At 44.7% G+C, this 21,646-nt stretch overlaps 1 protein-coding gene across 2 annotated transcripts in view; it reads right to left on the bottom strand.

Annotated features, from left to right (window-relative positions):
- LOC119383501 (tyramine/octopamine receptor) overlaps positions 1 to 21,646 on the bottom strand; it is a 96,677-nt gene that overhangs the window by 50,057 nt on the left and 24,974 nt on the right. For both annotated transcript variants that reach the window (XM_037651669.2, XM_037651670.2), the window contains one exon: positions 13,578 to 13,645. The gene's annotated coding sequence lies outside the window, so the exon portion shown is untranslated. The remainder of the gene's footprint in view (positions 1 to 13,577; positions 13,646 to 21,646) is intronic.

Raw genomic sequence — 21,646 nt, 5'->3', positions numbered from 1 at the left:
TCGCGGCGTTGCGCAGGAGAGAATTTCGGCATGTCTAGCCCGCGTTTCAGAGGAAGAGTGGAAAGGGGGAGGGGAGAGGGAAAGTGGAGAGGGTAATGGGATAGGGGTGGGGAGAGGGTGAGTGGAGAGGGGAAGGGGAGAAGGTTAGTGGAGAGGGGAAATGGGAGAGGGTAGATGACAGGGGGAATGGTGAGGGGGAGTGGAGAGGAGGTGTGTGGAGAGAATATGCGCATGCGCAGTAAAGGTGGTCACGCCGCACACCACCACCGGATTGAGCTCCGCCTTAAGATACTTCGCATCTAATAGCTGCGCGCGCCATGGCTACGACGTCACGCCTCTCGAATGCGCAGAGCAGCAGCGGCGAGTCGCACGCGCATGCGCAGCACGGCTCATGATGACCCCCGCGAAACCTGCTCTGGCTAGGCAAGTGTAGCTAACGCTACAAAATATTCCAGGATGGAACGAGGTTCGAAACTGGGCCCTCTGCGTGGGAACCCAGTATTCAACCTCTGAGCCATGCCGGTGCATTTTTTTTTCTTTCTTTCATGGTATTTATTCAACATAGAATAGCACTTGAAAGCAATTGAATACAGACAAAGAACTAATATGTTGATTATACCCTTATCGCAACACAATGAAGAACAGAAGGCACTGCAGAATTCGCAATCACCTCTATAGCGAATACACCAAGTAACTGATTTTCCAATTGTATGCTAGAACAGCGGCAAGGTGCTTGAAACTGCTTTGCAAAAAGGTCCTATACAGGCTTCATGTCGGGAAGGAACCACATTAACATATGCAATGTAGCGTGGTAGAAGAGTAAAATAACAACCAGGCGTCACACAAACGCGAATTCTGTAACCGGGCGTCACACAATGCGAATTGCGCAACGAGAAGGTTGTTCAATGCTTCCAACCATTACAAAGGGCTCCGCCATAATTCTTCTTCGTCATCAGGCACAGCATCAAGAAAGTGCGCATAATGCCTTACATGCGTTTAGCAGGCACCACGGCTCTCCGTAGAATGACGAAAAATGGCATAATGCCTGCTTTCCTACTTCTCAAAAATTACAATGATTTATAGCATAGCAGGTTCCTCGCAAGTGCACTTGTATTAGTTGCCAAGGAAGCCCATAAGCGCATGATCCATTTCGTCGGGGTCTCAGTTAAGTTCTTCGCCCCCCCCCCCCACCTCTCTCTCCCACGTCAACGTATGTTATACAGCATGACGGGAGAGGGAAATAACGACGTAGCGTCACCCAATGCAAATCGCATAACTGCTGGGCCGTTTAAAGCTTCCAACCCATTACAAAGGGCTGAGCCATAATTCTTCATTGTGATCAGTCGTCGCGTCAACAAAGTGCACATAATGCCTTACAGACGTGTAGCTAGTGCCTCGCTTCTCCGCAGAATGACGAATAATGGCTTAGTAGGTGCTTCCCAACTTCACAAAAATTGTTATTTATGGCATAGTGGGTATCTTGCTAGTGTACTTGTATTAGTAGCCCGAAGAGAGCTTACAACGGGCTTTAGAAACGCCGCTCTTCCAGCTTTCGCTGTGACTGTGCTGCGGTTTCAGCGCAGGCCTGGCGTTTTTCTTAAAAACGAGTTTTTTTAAATATCTATGTACGGTTTCCTGTAAAAAGTTGTACAAAGATCTAATAGATACAATTCTTCCTGTTCCTCTTTATAGAGCAATGTACCGTGGAGGCCCAGGTCAGAATGCCTTAAGGTATGTAAAAAAATGCAGGTAACACCTGGAGCAAAATCCTTTTTCTTCAAGAGAGAGAGACAGAGAATAAGAATAAAAGAAAGGCGGGGAGGTTAACCAGGGCTGAGCCCGGTAGGCTACCCTGCACTGGGGAAGGAGGGAGGGATACCGGACTGATTCGCCGTTTGTGATGTCAAACGCGGAACTGTTACGTCGGCTGAAAGAGTGACTTGTTTTTCCTCCTCTCTAATTTTTTCTTCAAATTACGCACTGGAACATTACCTGTCAAAACATGAATGCGGGAAAATTAAGGGCTTATTCTTTCATCGGGGAGACCATTGTTTCCTTTGCGGGAAGCCGGAGACAATCGAACACGTTTTTCTCGACTCCTGGGATGTGGTCTTTTTTTTTGTATGTTCTTCAACGAACTTTTAAAAAGGATTTGCCCCTTGACGCCTGCGGCTTCAGATTTCGCCCGGTTGATAATAAGGAAGGGATACCGTTCGATGTGGTTATGCTACTGGGCCTGCAACGTATATGGCAGTCTAGAATGGCGGTGCGCCATGCACGTCCGGTTCGACAGTACTTTTTTGAATCTATATGTTCATTTGTGGAAACACAAGAGGTCCAACAAGATGTACCTGAATAGCTTCATCAAGTAGAAAGCATTCTACAGATGAAGCAATCTTAAGTGGCCTGTGAACTGTGATACTTTTGTAGCTTTCCTTTTCTTTTTGTGTTTTTTTTTGTATATTTTTGCTTGTCATTGTTGTATGTACATAGGCAATAAAGTAATGAAAAAGGGGCACGTGGCCTAGTCTTCAAGACATTTGCTTTCGGGCAGGGGGGACACGGGTTCAAAACCCAGCCCGGACAGAAAATTGATTTTGTTTTATTTATTATTTCTTTGTTGCGTGCGCCAGCTGTGGGTGAGGAGGGGTGTTGGGAATGCCACCAGCTACACAAATATAAGGTTCGCTTGAAAAATTACGCGGCCATCTCGAGACAACTGTGAGCTAGCAGTCAAAGGAGATGCGACTGAACGATGTATTTGCGCGTGTGTTTCACATTTTGCTCAAGTAAGCGCACTTCAGAAACGTAGCATCTCCTTCCTCATTCTTTCCCATTGGTGCCGCATATTGAAAGAGCGCGCCGCATAGCTTTTGTTGGCGTCTAAAACCATGGATATCTATTGTTGGCGCCGTCTGTCACACACAGTTCTTTGCGTTGGGACGGCATGTATATTCACCGGAGGCAGTCCTGTCAACGGGGAACCGCTGCCAGTGTCGATGTGTCTGAGAAATCATTGCTATTTCCTCTTTCTCAAAGGATCTCTGAATGTAGCTGTTGCGGAATCCGTGTAGTTCTCGTGTTTAATAACACAGTTTAATAACTTATGCCAAGTTTATGCTGTGTTTTTCAATCGTAGAGCCTGCTTGTATTTCTTGCCTATTTTACTACAACAACGACCGAAAGTGCTTTTTCTTTTACTAGCATGCACGTGACGCATGTGTTAGTGTTTTTAGAAGAAATGAGCTCCACGTGACAAAAAAGTGCGTTGACAGGGCATGCCGAAATGCACCATATGCAGCGAGTGCTACAGAAGCGCAATAGCGACTGTCTATTTCTGCCTCAGTTAATAACAAAAATATAACTTGTCCAAGAACACGCACGAATGTTCGTATAGGTGTACAAGCAAGTGGACTAACGCAAGCATATAAATAAATCAGTAATTATTTACCATTAAGCAACCTTCATCAGGCTTAGTCTTGCACGCCATATCATCTGTAGTACCGCATTTTGTAAAAATGATACTAAAGCTTATGGTAAACTTAACTTCTTTTTAATTCTTCATTAAAGCCATCGAATAAGCTACCGTCTATATCTGTAAGACTGCTTTTGGGCATGTCGCACATTTTTTTGTGTGTTCTTCTTCAGAGTGAAAGGGTGGAAAATATTATAGGCTTACGAGTTTCGCAGTGCAGCTTTGTGTCCTTCGTTCTAAAGGCACATTTGCGCTCGCGTTGCCGCAAGTGCGCCGTAGCCTGGAGGTGCGTTTCTTTCCGCACTAAACTATTTATGCATGTCTCATACTTCTAGGCGCAGACGGTACTGTGAAGTACTAACTGTTCTTTTATTCCTATGGTTTCACGAAATTAATCATACTTTCAGTAATTCTATGCGTTAGTGATGCCACCAATCAGAGGTGGTAACTAATATCCGCATGAATAGTTTAATGTTTGATAACGTTGCTCGGTGATTCAATAAGAGGCTGTGAATTGCTGCAAGAGGCACACTAGCCAGCGTTGTTGCCGGAGTCACCCGTGGTCAAGTGGACAGTGCTAATGTGCGTTACATGTTTTCTGGAGGTCTACACGATGCATGTTCTTTGAGTAAAGTTATGTTTACTGAAACATGTCGCAAAATATAATATTGACAAAACTGGGAGCGTTCTGGTTAAATTGAACCCTTTTCCTTAGATTTGAATGCTCTAGCTTTCAATGCTCAATAGCCGTTGGACGCAGACATGGGGGAACTATTCGCCCTCTTTCGAACACAGCACTGAACTAACTCGAATATTTAGCGATGTCACTCATATTAATTTTTGCGATATGATGCGTCTATATCCGTAGACTCCCTAAACATCTGCCAGTTTAATCCTCATATGCACTTTGGAAGGCCAAATAATATTACGGCTATTTTCTGCCACGATTGCTTTATCCAATGGTCTTGATTTGCTTCCACGTGGCTCACGAGGTATTTTGAGGCGTAGGCAATGCTATAATATTATATACGTAATCTAGCAGTGCAAAGAACTCACGTTTCATATCACGGCCTAGTGCGCGTTCGCTTTCCATCTAGTGAAAGAGGAGATACGACATACTGATACAATTATAACCATACGTTCATATACTCAAGTCAAAGGAAGCGGAGGGTTGCAAGCTCTTCGTAAATGCGGGGCTGTGGAGGTCCGGGCTGCGCAGCGAAGCTGCATGATGGGTGTGATCAAGGTTGGTTTCATTTGACGTACGAGAAATAAAGTACACAGCACTCTAATTTCTTGCCGGCAAGCGCACTCTCCTATTCCACGAAAGGTATAGAAACGCGCCGGAAAAGTTATTTCAAACTCGGGAGTACGTAATTGAATTAGACCGTCTTCTAGACGTGCTTGAAGATTGAGACGTCGTGTACACTCCAACGGTAGGCTCTCCGCCCAGATAGGCGCTTACATGGGTATATCCCATGCTGTAATCTCGTTCAACTCTCGCTTTCAACATTTTTTAAAGATAAACTTGGTGCTCTGCTGTTGTTGCCGAGTGTAGTTTATTAAAGCATAAAGAAATGCGCTGGCCACATAGTGCACGTGCCTTTCCTACACGCGTGGAGCTCTTAAGCTGAGCGGCTGGAAAAATGCAAGTCATGTTCCTGCAAGATACCTGCTTGAGGGCCAGCGGTCTGGCTTGATATAAATGTGGAAGCACATTTAAAATTTCCTCCTTGCACTACCAGAGGAAACGCTATAGCTGCCGCCATCTGCTTGAATATAAAAAAATACGAAACTACAGTATTGTGAGATACGCAGTAATTGGTTGGGGTTGTAGAACACGTGTTCTAATCTTGTTGACTTTGGCAAGACCTGCAGAGTAATCGCGCGCGTAGAATTAATAATTACTCCATGCTTACGCAACTTCGTCTTTCCACCCAGAGTTAGTGAAACAACTGTTACCAGTAGTCGTCAGATTCAAACCTTCTAAGTGGCTGGATATTCAGCCAAGCCGCTATGATAAACACGTACGGTTACAATATATAGAATACAAAAGAGGCCCGTAGCCAGGAATTTTTTTAGGGGGGGAACAAATTTCGGGGGGTGGGTGGCCTTTAGCCCTCCCTGAAACAAAACGGGGAAACAGTAACGCGACATACGTATGGGGATGCAATGTTTTCCTGTTTTTCCTATTATACTGCTTTTGTGGGATCAAGATTCGAGACAGTTCTGCAAATAACAGGGGTGGTTAGGCTTTCTGAGTTCTCTCACTAAACAAGCATTCAATTATATTCATAAGAAAGACGACCTCTGCATTGCACCACCCCGAGCTTTATTTTTTCAACGATTGTATCTAGTAGAACTCAATAACATACATTTGTAATTTTATATTAAGGAACGGCATGAGTGATTGGCTTTTATAAAAGCTTGTCAATCAGTGGGGCGTTGTTAGAAATTCGCCCTCGCCTCTTCTCGGCGTCCACATATTCGCTGCATTCTCCTAGTTTTTCCCTTATCTCGTTCTTGTCTCGCAAACAACTGCTCCTGAAAAATTATCGCGAAAAGTGAGCAAACGTTCGTTAATGACAACATATCACAAAAGAAGGCATTAAATTCTAGTTGGAGAGCAAGGTCGGTCCGGCCATGATCTCGCTATGTCACCCCACATTTTTTTTTTCAGGAGTGTAACTTCAGCCATTCTGCCTATTTCTGGGGCGTTAACCTTCTTTGAGACCACGGTCAAACATCTCGCGACGTCGCGTACTTCTTTGTCGCGCTCCATGAAATTCTTGAAAGCCGCTCGTTGTCACTCATGCTTGAGAAACAGGCCCTCCAAGTGAAGCTTCCAGGGCCATGAGCTGAAATGGCTCTGTAGCAAATAAGATGGAAACACGCAGGACAAAGAATACAGTGCCGAGACGATGTTTACTAGCTCACGTTATAGAGGCTCTCACCCGGTCGGTGTAGACGTGACTTCGAACACAGAGCCTTTGTTTGAAGAGAGGCGGCTTAGCATTGTTATGGAGACTATACGACGAGCGACATAGTTGTGTTTTGAGAAAAGTTAAATATTTGGTTCAGGCAGCCTGTGACGACACGAGCGACGACAAGAAAGCCCATGCGGATTTACGTATATTGTGAAACAACTTGTAATCTGTGGAGCCTACTTTTTTAACAGAGGCGAAGCATAACCATTCTCCGTCGACAGTTGGAGCAGACGCCTGGAGAGCACTTTCATCATAGGGCCTGCTCTGTTGCATTTAATAGCCACAGAGTTAGCATATTGTGAAACTGACGCTTGTGGGCAGTTTCTATGCAGATAAAGGACGAGGGCTTGTTGCTTAGTTTTAAACTACATGCAATGGCAATAACATCTGGGCTTAACGTACCAAAACCACGATATGATTACGAGGCACGCCGCAGTCGAGGGCTCTGGAAATTTCGACGATCCGGTGTTCTTTAACGTGCACTGACATCCCGCAGTACACGGGAATCTACCCTTTCGCCACCATCGAAATGCGACCGCCGCGGCCGGGATCGAATCCGCAACCTTCGGCTCAGCAAAACTCGATCCAGCGTAATCGGCAATCAAAAGACAGAGAGGCAAGAGATGAGAGATCGAGGAAAAAGTCTGGTTTCTGAGTGTGGAACTCGAGCACCTAATATAATATGCGCGATACGCAATAACTAGTTACTGTCGGTGCTTAGATGCGACTGAATATGGACTGAATAAAAATATGCATTGATATGCATGATATGCATTGATATGCATTGACATGCATTGATTTATCGTCGTAACGACGATAAATGCTCCTGTACAGTCTTTAGATACAAGCAGTGCGCTAAAAAGAAATTAGCAGAGAGACAAGGAGACTCGTCCTGTCTTCTTGCCTCTTTTCTCCTGTCTTTTTAGCGCAATGCTTTTAGCTTAAAACCATGAACCAACTCTCCCAGAAAAGCACTCATATATAGCTTTCGGAGAATAGTCACGAGTTTGCTCACGTGATTATTATTACTACAGAAACATCGTTAAATGGTGATTGATCGAAGCACGGGTTCTATTTCGGCCAGTTAGGATAATTTTTTACTCCTCCCAGTAGGGGAATAGCTTCAATTACACACGAATGAGAGTAGACACTTACAAAATAACTGTGTTAATTTTACAACTTCCCTGCGCGTCCTTTATTAGTGCATTAGTTGCCTTATATCGGGAAGCAAACCAGATATGTTTTCTGGTTAACCTCTCTGCCTTTCCGCATTACATTTCTCTCTCTCTCTCTCTCTAGTTGCCTTATGCACTCCCTGAAAAGCGCAGGAAAGCGGCGTGCGACATTTGTGAGCAGGAAATTCCGCGGTACATTTTAACGCAGAGTGTGAGAACTGTTAACGTTGGTTCTCATCCCACAACTTAGGGATGGCATTGCTATGCACAAATGAACTCCCTCGTTACTTAGGCACACGTTAGTTGTGAACTACAAACAATTACTAGAGCGCTCATGCTTTTCCTAACGAACTACCCTGCTTCAGAAAAAAAAAAATACGGCGCGTGCATTCATTCTGTTGTTCATTAAATTCTACGCTTCACTCTGAAATCTCTACGTGATGAAACAGCTAGCGTTTTCTTTCAGTATAAGGGCAGGTATTTGGGACCAGGACTGGCTTCGTATATCAGACCCGCTCTAAGGAGAGACAAAGAGGCTGAAGGTGACCTGAAACAGGAGCATTACGGCGACGCGTTCGCGTATACCTAAATCCGAGGTAATAAAATCAACGTTGAAAAGTAACTGCTCGATTCTTACGCCCAGGCACGAGAAGCCGAGCTTCTGCGTATAGCACGAACGTCTTTACGGCGACATTTGTCGGCGCACTATTTTCCAGTCATTGGGGGTTCTCAGTCGAGCCGGAAGAACGGAGCGACGTTTCCCTTTGGAGGCACGTCAGGTGCGCAAATGCCCTACTCACCTGCTGAACTTTGGGGCGACCAGCAATGCCATAACTTACACGCACCCGGCAGTTAAAAGCGAAAGCCCCGATAGTACTAACGTCGATGAACGAACGACGTCGAAAGATGGCGTTCTTCCATTTATTTGTGCGCCCAGCCCGTTCGCTGAGTGCTCCATCTGGCGCGGCAGAAGAGAAGGGGTCACGGTTTGGTTCCTCACTGAATGGGACTGAAAGGTCGGTACGTAACGAGAAAGAACAAAGAGAAAGACGGTGGGAAACGGGTGGCAGCGAAGGCCCTGCCTTCCGCTTGCCTTCGTCGAAGCTATGCGGCGGCGGCGTTGGCTGAGCAGTGACTGGAACGCAAGGAGGGAGCAAAATAGAAGGCATCCGCCAGACTTTCGGCAAGGAACAGTCGAAACCTCATTTCACGCCACGGGCTGGTAATGGACGAAGAGACGGCGATAACAGGAAGGTAAAGAAACTGCACGCGGCACCGATAGAAATGAGTGTCCACTCTGTCTTTCGAGAACCCCTCGGTCACTTTCGTTCCACGCGTACTTTCTTTTTCTCTTCTCTCCTATCTCATACAGCAGCTGGTGCGGGGAGAACGAGCTCCCAGCAGAGCCTGGCCGTACAGTAGCCATACTTGCTCCTCGGCAACAAGGCAGAACAGATTAAGCGTGTAGGTATGCGCCGACCAGGCCGTCTTGCACGTATCGTCTTGGCCACGCTCACCCCGTTGCTATACCACTCCGCAACTTGCTTCGATGATCGGCTTTCGGCATAGTGGGCAATGCATTTTCTTGACGAAGAGCTGCGCAGAGGCCCCCTTTACGCAAGTCCGATGCGAACTTTCCCGTTCCCGAGAGACGTGCAAGAGTTCCTTTCTTGCTGCTTCATTTTTCAAGGAACGACAAAAAAAAAAAAAGAAAAGAAGAAAAGGAATGCCAGTAACACAGAAACGAATGCAAGAATTTGAAGGTACTAGCTCTGAACACGGAGTCAAATATTTGTTTTCTAGATTACGGACGCACGTCGAGCTTAGTTTGCGAAGAGATTAAACAACTGAAACAACGTAGACGAGGTCGCGTCAGAGCATATACTCGCGAGCTTGTTTGGAGATTCTTGTAAAAAGTTGGTAATGTACTTATGTAGCTCTAATGCTAACTCCAGGGATATGGTATTTAATATGGCCTGCTAGATTTTTATTTGCACGTTGCATACACATGTCTTCCAAAGCACCCGATGGAACAATTTCGATGTTTAGTAGAGAAACTCTGACGTACCATGGGCGAAGGAAGCATGTTATCAACAGAAGCAAGCATTTATTGCACAGTTGCACAAAAACGCGAAAACGATACTGTAAACCCTGTATTTCGTATACCGTCAATTTGATAGCGTTGTTCCCTCAAGGAACCGGATGTATCATACATATCAATCGCGCTGAGGCTTCTGCGTATCTGTCAAAAATCATCCCGTCCTTAATGGTATGAAGCTGATTATGCTTCCTGTGCTGTCAGTGATAGGCTGTTATAAAAATGAACGGAAAATCGCTATTTTATAGTCCTAATTATCAACATTTGTACTCCTCTCAACGCCTACAGAATTACTTGTGCGACTGCTTGTGCGTTCCTTACCAATAGCACACGCCATCAATCGTCAAACCAACAAACCGCAGAAAATGTAAAGTCAATAATTAGCTCGATTTTTGTCAGTAGTCTCTGAGATTACCTCATTTACTAACATGTAAATGAAATCCTCAAGGGAAATGAAATGCTTCAGTCAGGTAATTACCTAAAGCCAAACTGTTCAAGCCCATTGCCTGAGTGCAAAACTAAAGCTAGAGATTTACTTTGTGGTTGTGCAGAACTTAATATGTCTTGTTTCCGAGTTATTTGTAGAATTCCGTGAAAGATTAGCTAGCAGCAGTAGCCTGTCCAAGCTTATGCAGGGAATGGATAATTATAGAACGTCGCATCGCCTTTATGGTTTGTCGCCGGGTGGATTTGATATATATATATATATATATATATATATATATATATATATATATATATATATATATATATATATATATATATATATAGCAGACAGCTCCAAGTGTAACGCGACGAAACATTCTCACGAAACCAATATGATCGCCTTCAAAAATCACTAAAGTTCGCTGGGTTTGATTAGCACTGCTGACGCCGCAGATCCTCCTTCTCCCTAAAACTCTGAAGCACAGCAATGTACTGACATGATAGTTCTACTTAGCGTGTCCCGCGTGCTCAGATTCTGCCACGAGTACAAAAGAAATTATGTCTACAGGTTTGCGGCCCCAACGTTAGCTGCGCTGTAGCCCTTGATCAACCAGCCTCTCCTGGGAAATTAGGGGTCGGGCGAGTTGCTATTGTTTAGTAAAGAAGGAACGTGGGTCATGCGCAGTAGAAGCTATCTTGTGGTACATTGTACTGCTATTGCAGAGATATTTGAAAATATTTCTTGTCTTATTTATCCGAGCTCTGCGTTGCGCCATTTCCTGTTGTCATACTGCGAACATCAATTTCGTTGTTAAGGCGAAAGGAAAGCCTTGTATGCCTGATGAGAAGGGTCACGTGACGGCCCGCTGAGTCATCTTTAGAAGCGTTCTTATGATATGTGAAGCGGTATGCTCATAAATATTATCTATACATCTTGCGCAGTTTACCCCAACAAAAACAAAAACAAGAAAACGCTCTCCGAAATGATAACTAAAATAGTTTAAATATCATAACGTCGACACGTCATCCTCGGGAAGAAATCTTCTCGAATTCTCTCAGTACGAAATCTGCGAAGATTATAACGTGTTTACACCGATCCGTAATAGCTCTTGGACTGTAGGCAACTTTTTCATGTCGCTATTTAGCAGACTTGATTGACCTTGTGGCATCATATGTTGTATTTCTGATTACATGAATCACTTAATTCGAGCACCTTACAGATTGTTATGGGGAAAAATTTTGTATGTCGTTCAAATTATGGCAAAGGGAGTGTACCGAGCCAACTTGCTTGAAATATTAATGCTATCCTCGCTAATATTATCCTATCATTTAACAATTTGACGCAACGTTGCATTGCATAATTCAATTTTCCACAGCACGTTTTTTTTAAAGCCGGGTGCGTCTGCATTGCTTATTTTTTCTTATTTGCCCTGCTCGTCATACTTCGTTACTAGGCATAGCCTGTAGAGATTCAGAATCACAAATGTTTTGTTTCTCATTTCTATTTCTCTCACGTTCTCCTATCATGACGTTTACAAAAAATCATAATTTTGGAGCGTTAATTCTCTAAAGCAAGAAAAGATTATGAGTCGTACTGAACCAGAGAACTCCCGATTAATATTTCTCCGGCTGGAGTGCCTTCATGTGCACAAAAATAAGTCTGACTACATTAGCGTTTTCGCGTTTGGTCCATCAAAACGCAGCAGGCTGTCCCGAGCGGCCTACGGAACCCACGACTTCGAGCTCAGCCATGCAGCAGGACAGGATTGACTACCACGGCGATCTTACGCATGAAAATTCATAATCTCATACAAACGCAGCTTTAAATACTTCACTGTCTCTAATTCCTTCTGACATGCTAAGCTTTTCTGTCGCTCTTACCCAATTGATCTTTTATAGATAATTGAAAATGCGCAAGGCCTGCCAGTGGCTAAGCTCGCACCGCAGCTGAATGGCTTGCTAGTTGAACGAAACATTTTTTTTGTTCCTCATGTTTGCTCTCTTACCTGAGTAAAATTATTCTCGATTGGCAAGAGAACCACTGGTGTAGGGGAATGCCAGTTATTCGCCAAATATCGTTCTTTTAGAGTGCACTTAGTGGAACCTCATTCTGTCATAACTCATAAACGTTTTGAGACGACGTCAAGCGGACAGTTTTGTTGAAAGACCTACACACAAAAAAAAAACCTCGCGCCATCGCGCGCTTTCGAACGTCGTGGTCGTTAAGCCTTACATTCGCGTAGCACCTGCAGCCCTCCCCATAATTTTAATCGCGCACGCAGATATAGTTTATAGCTATATTTATAATGAACGTACAGACGGGTCCACTGTTAAAGGGAACACTTGCGTGCAGGGCATGTTCGGATTTCGCTCTCTTGCAAAAGCATACTGGCTTAGATTTGCATAAGACTATGCATAAGACTATGGTGGTTGACGCTTGCGACTCCTTTTGACAGAACAGTGCCATGCACGACCGAAGTTTTTCCATCCACTTGCCGTTCGGGGGCCAGCAAGATGAAGGGTGCTCATTCGAGTGTTACCGTACTGCACATACCGTATTTACTCGAACCTAAGCCGATGTTTTGTTTTTTTTTTTCGAAAAAAAAAACGATGTACGAAAGTGGGGGGTCGGCTTATAATCGGGGCCGGCCTAGATTCGAGTAAATACGGTAGGTAATATTCTCAACTAAGGAAATGAACAACTTTCAAATAATGGCGTTTGCGACGATTCTTAAGTACCACGACGTCATGGTAGAGTTCAATAATAATAATATCTGGGGTTTAATGTCCCAAAACCCCGATATGATTATAAGAGACGCCGTAGTGGAGGGCTCCGGAAATTTCTGCCACCTGGTGTTCTTTAACGTGCACCTAAATCTAGATACGCGGGCCTCAAACATTTTCGCCTCCATCGAAAATGCAGCCGCCGCGGCCGGGATTTGATCCCGCGACCTTCGGATCAGCAGTCGAGCGCCATAACCACTTGACCACCGTGGCGGGGCCATGACCGAGTTCTATTTATATCAATTGCAAACGATGAAGCAACGTAGCCCTTATCAATGTTTACATATGAACTACTGGCACGCCAGAATTACGCTACAATAAAATGAACGTCTTTACAAGCGCATTTACAAGCTTGCCATTAGCAGATTGCTTTCTTCTCGATTCCTGCACCTCATATCTCACATTTGTCCCGGCATTCATTCTACCCAGTAGGGTGACCGGCTAGGTTCGGCGCGACATTTTGTTATCTCGTTTCTGACGCCAATGCTTCAATATCGAATAATTGCAGTATCTTTCTGAAATATTTATTTCGCCGCCTCTGACCAGAGAGAGGACAAGAAATGTCTTATTATTAGCTCCAAGTTGACTTTTCTCTGTTAAGCATTACTGCATAGAGGCAAAGCACCTCTCACCTGTGATGACTTCGGCTCGACGGCTGTCTGGGGATTCTCGTTTTGAAGTTCTCGAACAGCAAAGAGGCCTGAAAAAGACAAACAGACGTAACTATTAAATTAGGACAAAATATAACGGAGACAGCCAACTATAGTATCGCGAAAGTACTGTGGATCGCGCTTCGTACACTCCATTGGTCAGTGTGGCAGATAGCCACGCTCCGTACGGTGAATCAGAAATATAAAGTACTTTCTATATGCAACGCATTTTTTCTCTCGAAGGGTCAACGCCGACGAGGAATTAATGACCTTCAGTCCATCAGACAGCATCGATCTACGTGAAAATTTCCCGAAGGGGTCGTTTTGCGTGTATGATAGTGCGTGTCTACACCAGACAGTCGATATTTGGGAAGGTCATCGTTTCGACGATCCTTGTGGTAGTTTCTTTCATTTTTTTTTAATTTCTGCTTACCTTCATAAGGACAGTCTAATAGCGGTTCGTCGCTGCTTCAGCTCAATTGCTATATTCCTTTGGCTCTCCACCACTGACGAACAATTGTCAGTCGCCCCAAGTAGTCTCACACTCGCGAAACGATAGCCAGCCAGAACACTCCAATTTCCATACTGGATCGAGTATAGTTGAAGGGAACATAGCTGTCTGCGATCATTATTCTCTTCATTTTGTCTACTACGGCTGTTTGAATAAACACGCGTTAATAGCAGTGACGACAATCGCAGCTACCCTACAAATCCGCTCCTGTCGTTGACGGCCGCGCTAACCCAAATTCGGAGTGCAGAACATTTGCGTGGTCCCACTTCGCTTATGACACTCCACTAGAAGATTACAGAGACGGTTCCCACCGCACCAAGAGCCAGTTTTAATGGGATCTTGTCGGAGTGGATATTTCGAGATCTTATCTCATCAGTCCTGATTTTCACGCGTGCTATTTGCATTTACTTCGCCGCCTTTCTTTTCTCAACGACCAGATCGATAACAGCCACAGATATTGATCCATGCGTGCAGGCGCTGAATTTGTTGCGAAAGACGACTCGGTGTTTTTGGAGAAACATCGCTTCAGAACGGCTTTCGTCTTGCGCAATGCACGCTGCAGACCGTGGTCACTTTTTTGCGTTTCTGCTTGTGTTTCGTTGGACAGCAACACAGGAGATTGCATTGATTCTACGTACACAATACGCAATTGTCGCTTTTAATGCATTTTGTTCAAAGGCAATACACTTAAGAGGCTCTCTACCCACGCAGATTGCCGCAACAGGAGCTAGGAATCACAACGGCTTCTGCAAACTTACACTTTAGGAGTGGCGCAATAAGTTTCAATAAAGCTGACACTTGATTTGTTCACAGTTAAAATGTGTGTCGCTGGAGGTGGACTCTCGCTTTGCGCTGTATTTTAGAGTGGCGCAATCGGACAGTCCGGGTACATGCATCTTATAAATATAATTTACTTCTGTCGCATATACATGAGCTGCCTAAATTTTTCTGCTTTACCATTAGTTATTGCTGGATAAAACACGGAGAAAAGTTAACTCTTCGAATGTCCCTAAAACTTGCAACGCAACATTCAGCTTGGTGTACTCGTAGTGAGTCGGCTAGGCAATAGCTTGCATCGGCACTGTCGTGCGGGAAACGCAATGTCGTATTTTCTACTCTGACAGCAGTTAAAAACTCAAAATTTGGTTTGCCTTGCGTCCTTCCTAGTGGACAAACAGTTGATGACAACTCTCTCCTCGAAGCATACGCAACATCGATTCCTGTGGGTCGCTAAAACACCTAGTAAGACCCAACTTCGCCATTGCCAGAGCGCGCAGAAAAAAAAAAACCCACTAAGAATATTCTTTGGTAGTTGTCTAAGTGATGCGCAAGCTTTACGTTGTATTGTAGGTAGCGGCTGTCCCTGGAAAACCGTTTTGGGGCCGCATCGGCATAATGTTTGTCATATTTGTCAAATTACTTCCTAATCGCAAAATATCCTGCAAAAAAATGAACTTTTGTTGTCAAGCATTGTAGGAAGTGTATAGCATACTCGCTTTCCACGCACCAGACAGCAGCAGGCACATCGATACCAGTTAGCTGATGAGGTAAAGCTGAGGACTATCTATCTGGGACCAGTTATGCATGGCGTTCGGAAATGCTACTTCACCCAACCGGCAGCTGAGTTGGGGCAAATTACACGCACTTCGAAGTTGACCTGCTGATTATAAGTATACATAAACCTCTTCCTCAGCCACGCGCCAGATTTCGCTTCGCTTAAGTACCGACTCAAATTCGATGGCTACGTGCCAAAATCGCAATACGTGCCAAACGTTGCTCCCTCGAACTATCCTTTGTTTAGCAACATGTGTCGACGGAGTATAAGTATATAGGATTCTATGAACTGTTTTACGCGTTCGTATACATGTCGGTTTGCATCATATAAAATCGAAGCAGCGTTGGGACAAAATTGGTTCCGTGTTTATGGTAGGTCGTAAAAAGGGACCAGGACACGTCTTCGCGAAAAGGACACATCCCGACCCTACGCCCTTCAATGTGGGAATCGCGCACGAGACCAACGCTGCCACAGCTGTGGTTTTTCAACTACACGGCGGGCGGATATATCCACCGACAAGTGGCTGGCAGTAAAGAGTGGCCGAGATGAAGAAAGCATGTTTCGAGTGTATCTCCGCGGCGCCCCGTGATAGAAGCCTATAGGTCCTTTAGACATAGCGTGCCGCGGTAGTTATTGCGCATTTGACGAGATATTGCCTGAGCGCGAACGACGCTATATACGACGATTTTACGACGGGTAGGAACTGTGCCGTCAGTTTTTTTCGGTTACCGTTTATTGCAAAGGAAATTCGGGGACAGCCAACCGACCGAGTGATACATGATGACCCGAGAGAGAGAGAGAGAAGGGAAGAGGAAAGACAGGCAGGTTTACCAGGAATATACTCCGGTTGGCTACCCTGCACTGGGGAAGGGGAAAGGGGGTACGAAATAATGAAAGAGAAGGTGAGAGTCGGTAACGACACCACAGAGTCACTGTCTAAAAGCATTGTGTGAGACCAGTCATAACTTTTTGTTCAGAGAAAATACATGAAACTGAAAGGCACAACCAATCTGCGTTCGGCGAGGTATAATCTTCCACACAGGGAGCGTCTTCGGGGCCGTTACAATCGACGTGCTGCAACTTGTTGGCTGCTTGCGAAACCGCAATGCATAGCCGCTCTATGCGTTGTCGTCGACTCACATTTCTTTTTTTTTTCTTTTTTGTGACATAGGCTAGCCCTTAAGGCATATTATTTGTTGTGTACATTTGTATTAAATGTGCGCCGCTAGGCCGGCGTTGTGTATGAAGTGAGGAAGTGTCTTGTGGAATGTGTTGCCGTGTATCCATCGGTCAGAACTGTTTGTGTGACTGTAGCGAAGGCCAGCTTGCAGGAGATGACGGGAGCGTTCTGACTGTAACCCTTGGCATGACCATATAAGGTGGTATGCATCTGCTTGCATCACTGGAACATAACAGTACGGGCACGTAGCACCCACTGGTAAATGCGAGCAGTTCCATGTTGAGATAACAGCCGGGGTTGAGGGCCACCCCTGCCCCCCTAAGCACGACTTCCTCCGCCCTAGTAAGGTGAAGGGGGAGGGAGCAGACACACGGTGGGATAAGAGCGCGTGAATCCTTCCGAAGAACATTTTCACGGGCGCAGAGTGTATTTAGGGGATGTCACGTCTAAGCTGCCTACAATTAAGCAACTTCGCGTATTCACGGATTCTTTAGCGGCTATCCAGGAACTTAAGAATGTTCACAAGGCGATGGAACTCTGCGAGGCGATACATAAGATGAACCGTAATACAGCCACTTGCGTCAGGGTACACTGGATTCAAGGATATGCTGCGAACCCTCACAATATTGCTGCTGACCAACAGGCACACTGCCCTCCTAATACAGAGTGAGACTATCTCAGACCATTGTCTATCTCAGACCCCATCTATTCCCCTTCCACCTCGACTCACATTTGATTGTCGGAAAACAGCATGTTGAATCATAGAAAATGCAATTTCGCGTCGTCGCGTGGGAATGAGAGCCTGTAAATATAATACTATTGGAACCATTCGAACTTTGAGAAGAGATGCCGCTATAAACTGGTCGCCGTTGTGTTCTTTTATGCATTGCGGGCTTCCTTTCAGGCTTGTTAAAATATCCATGTGTCACGTAAAGAGCAACCGAAAACAAGATCGAAATTTTTTCACAATGGTCTGAGATAGTCTCAGTCGCACATTTGCTCTAAATATCATATGTTTGCAGCTGAAAATTCCTGTGATTTATTTATGCAAATAGACGTAAAAAAAAATGTCTGAATTGCTCCAAGCCACAGCAAGCAACATTACTTTCTCCTTTCCAGTTACGTAGGGTAGCGCGAGACATATTTTTGTCTTGTCAGAAGTTACGTGGAATAACTTGTAAAACAGTTTTCTACAGGCTTTTATTTTTTTTTTAATATTGCATTAATTAAATATAGCAGCTCTTTTGCGACAAGAGCTTCACACCCTTCATAATGGGAGCGTGCCGAAGACTGACGCCGACCGCCTGGCTTTTCACTTTTTCACTAGTCTTTCTTTACATCGGTGTCACACCATTGCAGCGCTTGTATGCCTCAAGCTTTTCCTTTTTCTTCCCAAAATTAGATGCGTCCTTTTTCTTGTCAGCTAAGCAGTGACTGTTCTTAATATAAAACATTTCGTGCTTTTCATCCTTGTGTAATTGAGAACGCCCACCTTCGGAAAGCTGATTTGCAGTTTTAACTTTCACAGTACAACCACCGGCACAACGCAGCTCGTGTCTCAGCCGGCGCATTTAATAACACGCCACATTGGAGCAACCGGCGACAGCGACAATAAATACAACAAAAGAACGAGAGAGAAAGAACGAAGGAAAAGAAAAATCAAAGCGCTTTGCGAGAGCGCGATAAACGCGAACGATGCGCTATCCCAGTGTGCTGAGGCAGCTGAAACGTCCCATCTCAGGTTGTCGGGGCTGTTCGACCTTTTGTTATTTGCACGCGGGCCCAGGATATTGAAGCAGCTATAGATAAAGAGCGACGATGCCGGAAGCGGACGCGTGGATTGTGCAGGGACACGGGCCGTCGGCACCCCTTATTGGCACGCACGGCTGTCCACGCACTTCCTCCGTACGTCGTTTCATATACACTGCAAGTCGATCGAGTTGCCTCCGTCTTTGCCAGATGCTGGAGATGGCGGCGAGGCAGGCGAGGACTTGTTCCTCGGGCGCCCACGACGTTGCCGAGGGAAATGTGCAGCCCCAATAACTGGCCCTTCCTTTATTGTTGCAGGCGTCTACGGTCTAGTGCTTTACGGAGGTGGCGAGTGACGGTTTTTCTCCGCGGCTATCAATGGAATTGTGATCACGTTACGTAGATGGGCAGAGGGACGTAAGGAATAGACGGGAAGGTTAACCAGGATGAACCCGGTAGGGTACCCTGTAATGGGGTAAGATAAGAGAGGAGAGTATATATCGTATTACTCGTGTAAACTCTTCATTGTGTTCGAGTGTTTCTGGGACGAATGTTGCGTGTATGTTTACTCTTCCCTCTTCGGGAACTCCGGTTATACATTACACGGATGTGTTGACAACATCGCTCAAATATTTCATGATGCATGTGAATCACTTGAAATATTTTTTGCATCTTGAAAATAGGTTGTTCCTGGTACTCGAAAAGCTATGTATTAAATACCGTATTATCTTAGGAAGACGAAACCACGGGAATATTACATAATATAACAATACACTGTCTAGATGATCGAGGTGAAGAGTACCATCAAGGTCCTCTGAGGTTTTATTTGCGCAGGCATACGAAGGAAGTACATGGTGTTAATGCAAGTCTTTACATATTGTTTAATTTAGCTTACATACATGCAAAGCACTGTGAAAGGCCATAGAAAAACGAATCGCATTTTTTGTTTCCCGATACTTCTTTCTTTTCGAATAGTAATTGTTTTGAGCAAAATCCAAAATGTCTCTATTTATTAAATGAGGAGTGTTCTTATTCTAAAAGAGCCGACGCACTTGAATATATTGGCGGTGTGTTCATGTCGAAATAGTACCTCAAGACTGCATTGCACTTAAAGAGCAGGTGACCTACCAAGACACCTATTCAGGAGTAAATGTTGGATTCGGCACTTATAGATATGTAACATTAGTATTTGACTCATTTTCATTCGAACATTTTCTTTCGGGGCTGACTTCACTGCTCAACAACAATTTAAACGGTCGTGCATGAACCATTTTGTAATGCTTTGCGACAAAATTATTCACAATTAGCGTTCTTTCTTGGGTACTCTCCTTTGTAGAATGAAAAGAGTTGCTGATCGTCCGTTGAGGGATGCTCGAGTTTCTGGCAGGCATTCGTAGTTTGGTATTGCCCGGTATACAAGCCATCAAAATGACAACGCCCGCGCCACTTTCGGGACTATTCCTTCTTGCTATGTGGCCCTTTTTTTTTCATTTTCCCTAACAAGAGAACATAATTGATGTTGTTGTTTGGGAAGTCGTACGTTCTTTGTAGGCCTCACACGGAATAGATTAGTATAACTTCTTCCTCTTCGTAAAGTAGCTTCAAGTCCCTGCCTTCTCCAATGTCATCCATTCGAAGTTCCCGCCTTGAAAAAACTGCGATAGCAAGGTAAGCGGTCCAACATGAAACGGACTGATTGCCACTATGTTGGATTTTTTGGTCACGAGGTTAAAGTGCATGTGGCTCACTTTTATTAAAAACGATACTGCATTTGAATCATTATTCAATCGAATGTAATAATTTTAATGGGTATTTTAATTGGTTAATTGACCTCTTTTGACTAGAAGCGTTTTTCCAAATGAAAGAGAGCTATAGATGTGCTTCGCGTTGCTGTCAAATTTAGCCCAGATATGGTTCCTGGATCTCGCTCGTCTTTAAAAGAACAACGAAAACTTCTTTCCTGCAAACGCAAACATACATACTCATAATTACTGAAATAAAAGTTACGTATTTGCTGATTTAGCGCAAGCGCTACTCCTGTCGCTGTCGACTGTCTTCCTTCGCGACTGTAGTTGTGAGTGTTTTGAAAGGAAAAAAAAACAAAAAAAACACAAGAATTTGTTGACTCTGTGGCTGCTGCGAAAGCCGCTCTCTGAAAAGCGTGCGGAAATACTTGTTTGCATAGAAAGACAAACGTGTCGCTGCTTTTGCATAAAGAAACCCGCTCAACGCCCGTTTTTAGTGTTTGAAAAAAAAGAGAAAGGAAAGGTTTCGTATGCTGTAGTGGCGGCAGTCGTTCATCATGATATCGGCTTTCTCGCCTTGCCTTCCGTAAGGAACACATATACAGCTTTGAATTCAGGAAACGAACACTGGCGTTTGCACGGCGCCGCATTCTTCGTTTGTGCAATGCGCATGCTCAAGCAATAAATAAATAAATAAATAAATAAATTAATAAATAAATAAATAAATAAATAAATATGAAGAAAACGTGCGCAAGACAAACGACGTTTATGTCCGAGCGAAGCGAGATGGTGCCCACGTAGAAAGATCGTTTATTACCTCGCGGACGCAAGGATTGCCGAAGCGATCTCGACGCTCTAGTACAGCAGTCCTCACCTTAAATACGGCCGTAGGTAACAACAGTGGGAGAGACAACAAAACAACGTAGCAGGTTATGTGGCGTTAGAGGAAAGCAACGCGGTAATGCACGTGTTTGAAATATTTATGACGACGCCAGAGCGGTAATTCTTCATTTGCCTACACACCTCCTCCTCATACCTCCATTCTCCGTAACGCTGCGCGCGAAGACTAGATTAGTCAGCATCGTAAATCAGCGTGAGCACTCAAGACTAAAGCAGCAACGGCAACGTATCGGCTTCTCTGCATATCGCATTACACCGGCGCTCAAAACACTCGCGAAACGCTTGCGAAATGCGGGCAACACCGTCTTCCCCCTCCGTGACAACATCCGCTAGGCTTCGAGAGGGCTTTCCGAAACCGTACGCAAAAAAAAAAAAGTGCGTCGCAAACGACGTCGTTTATCTCCGTAACTC

The sequence above is a fragment of the Rhipicephalus sanguineus genome, chromosome 2, assembly GCF_013339695.2.
Source record: "Rhipicephalus sanguineus isolate Rsan-2018 chromosome 2, BIME_Rsan_1.4, whole genome shotgun sequence".
NCBI classification, from domain to species: Eukaryota; Metazoa; Arthropoda; class Arachnida; order Ixodida; family Ixodidae; genus Rhipicephalus; species Rhipicephalus sanguineus.
This window is presented reverse-complemented; position numbering and strand designations above follow the sequence as displayed.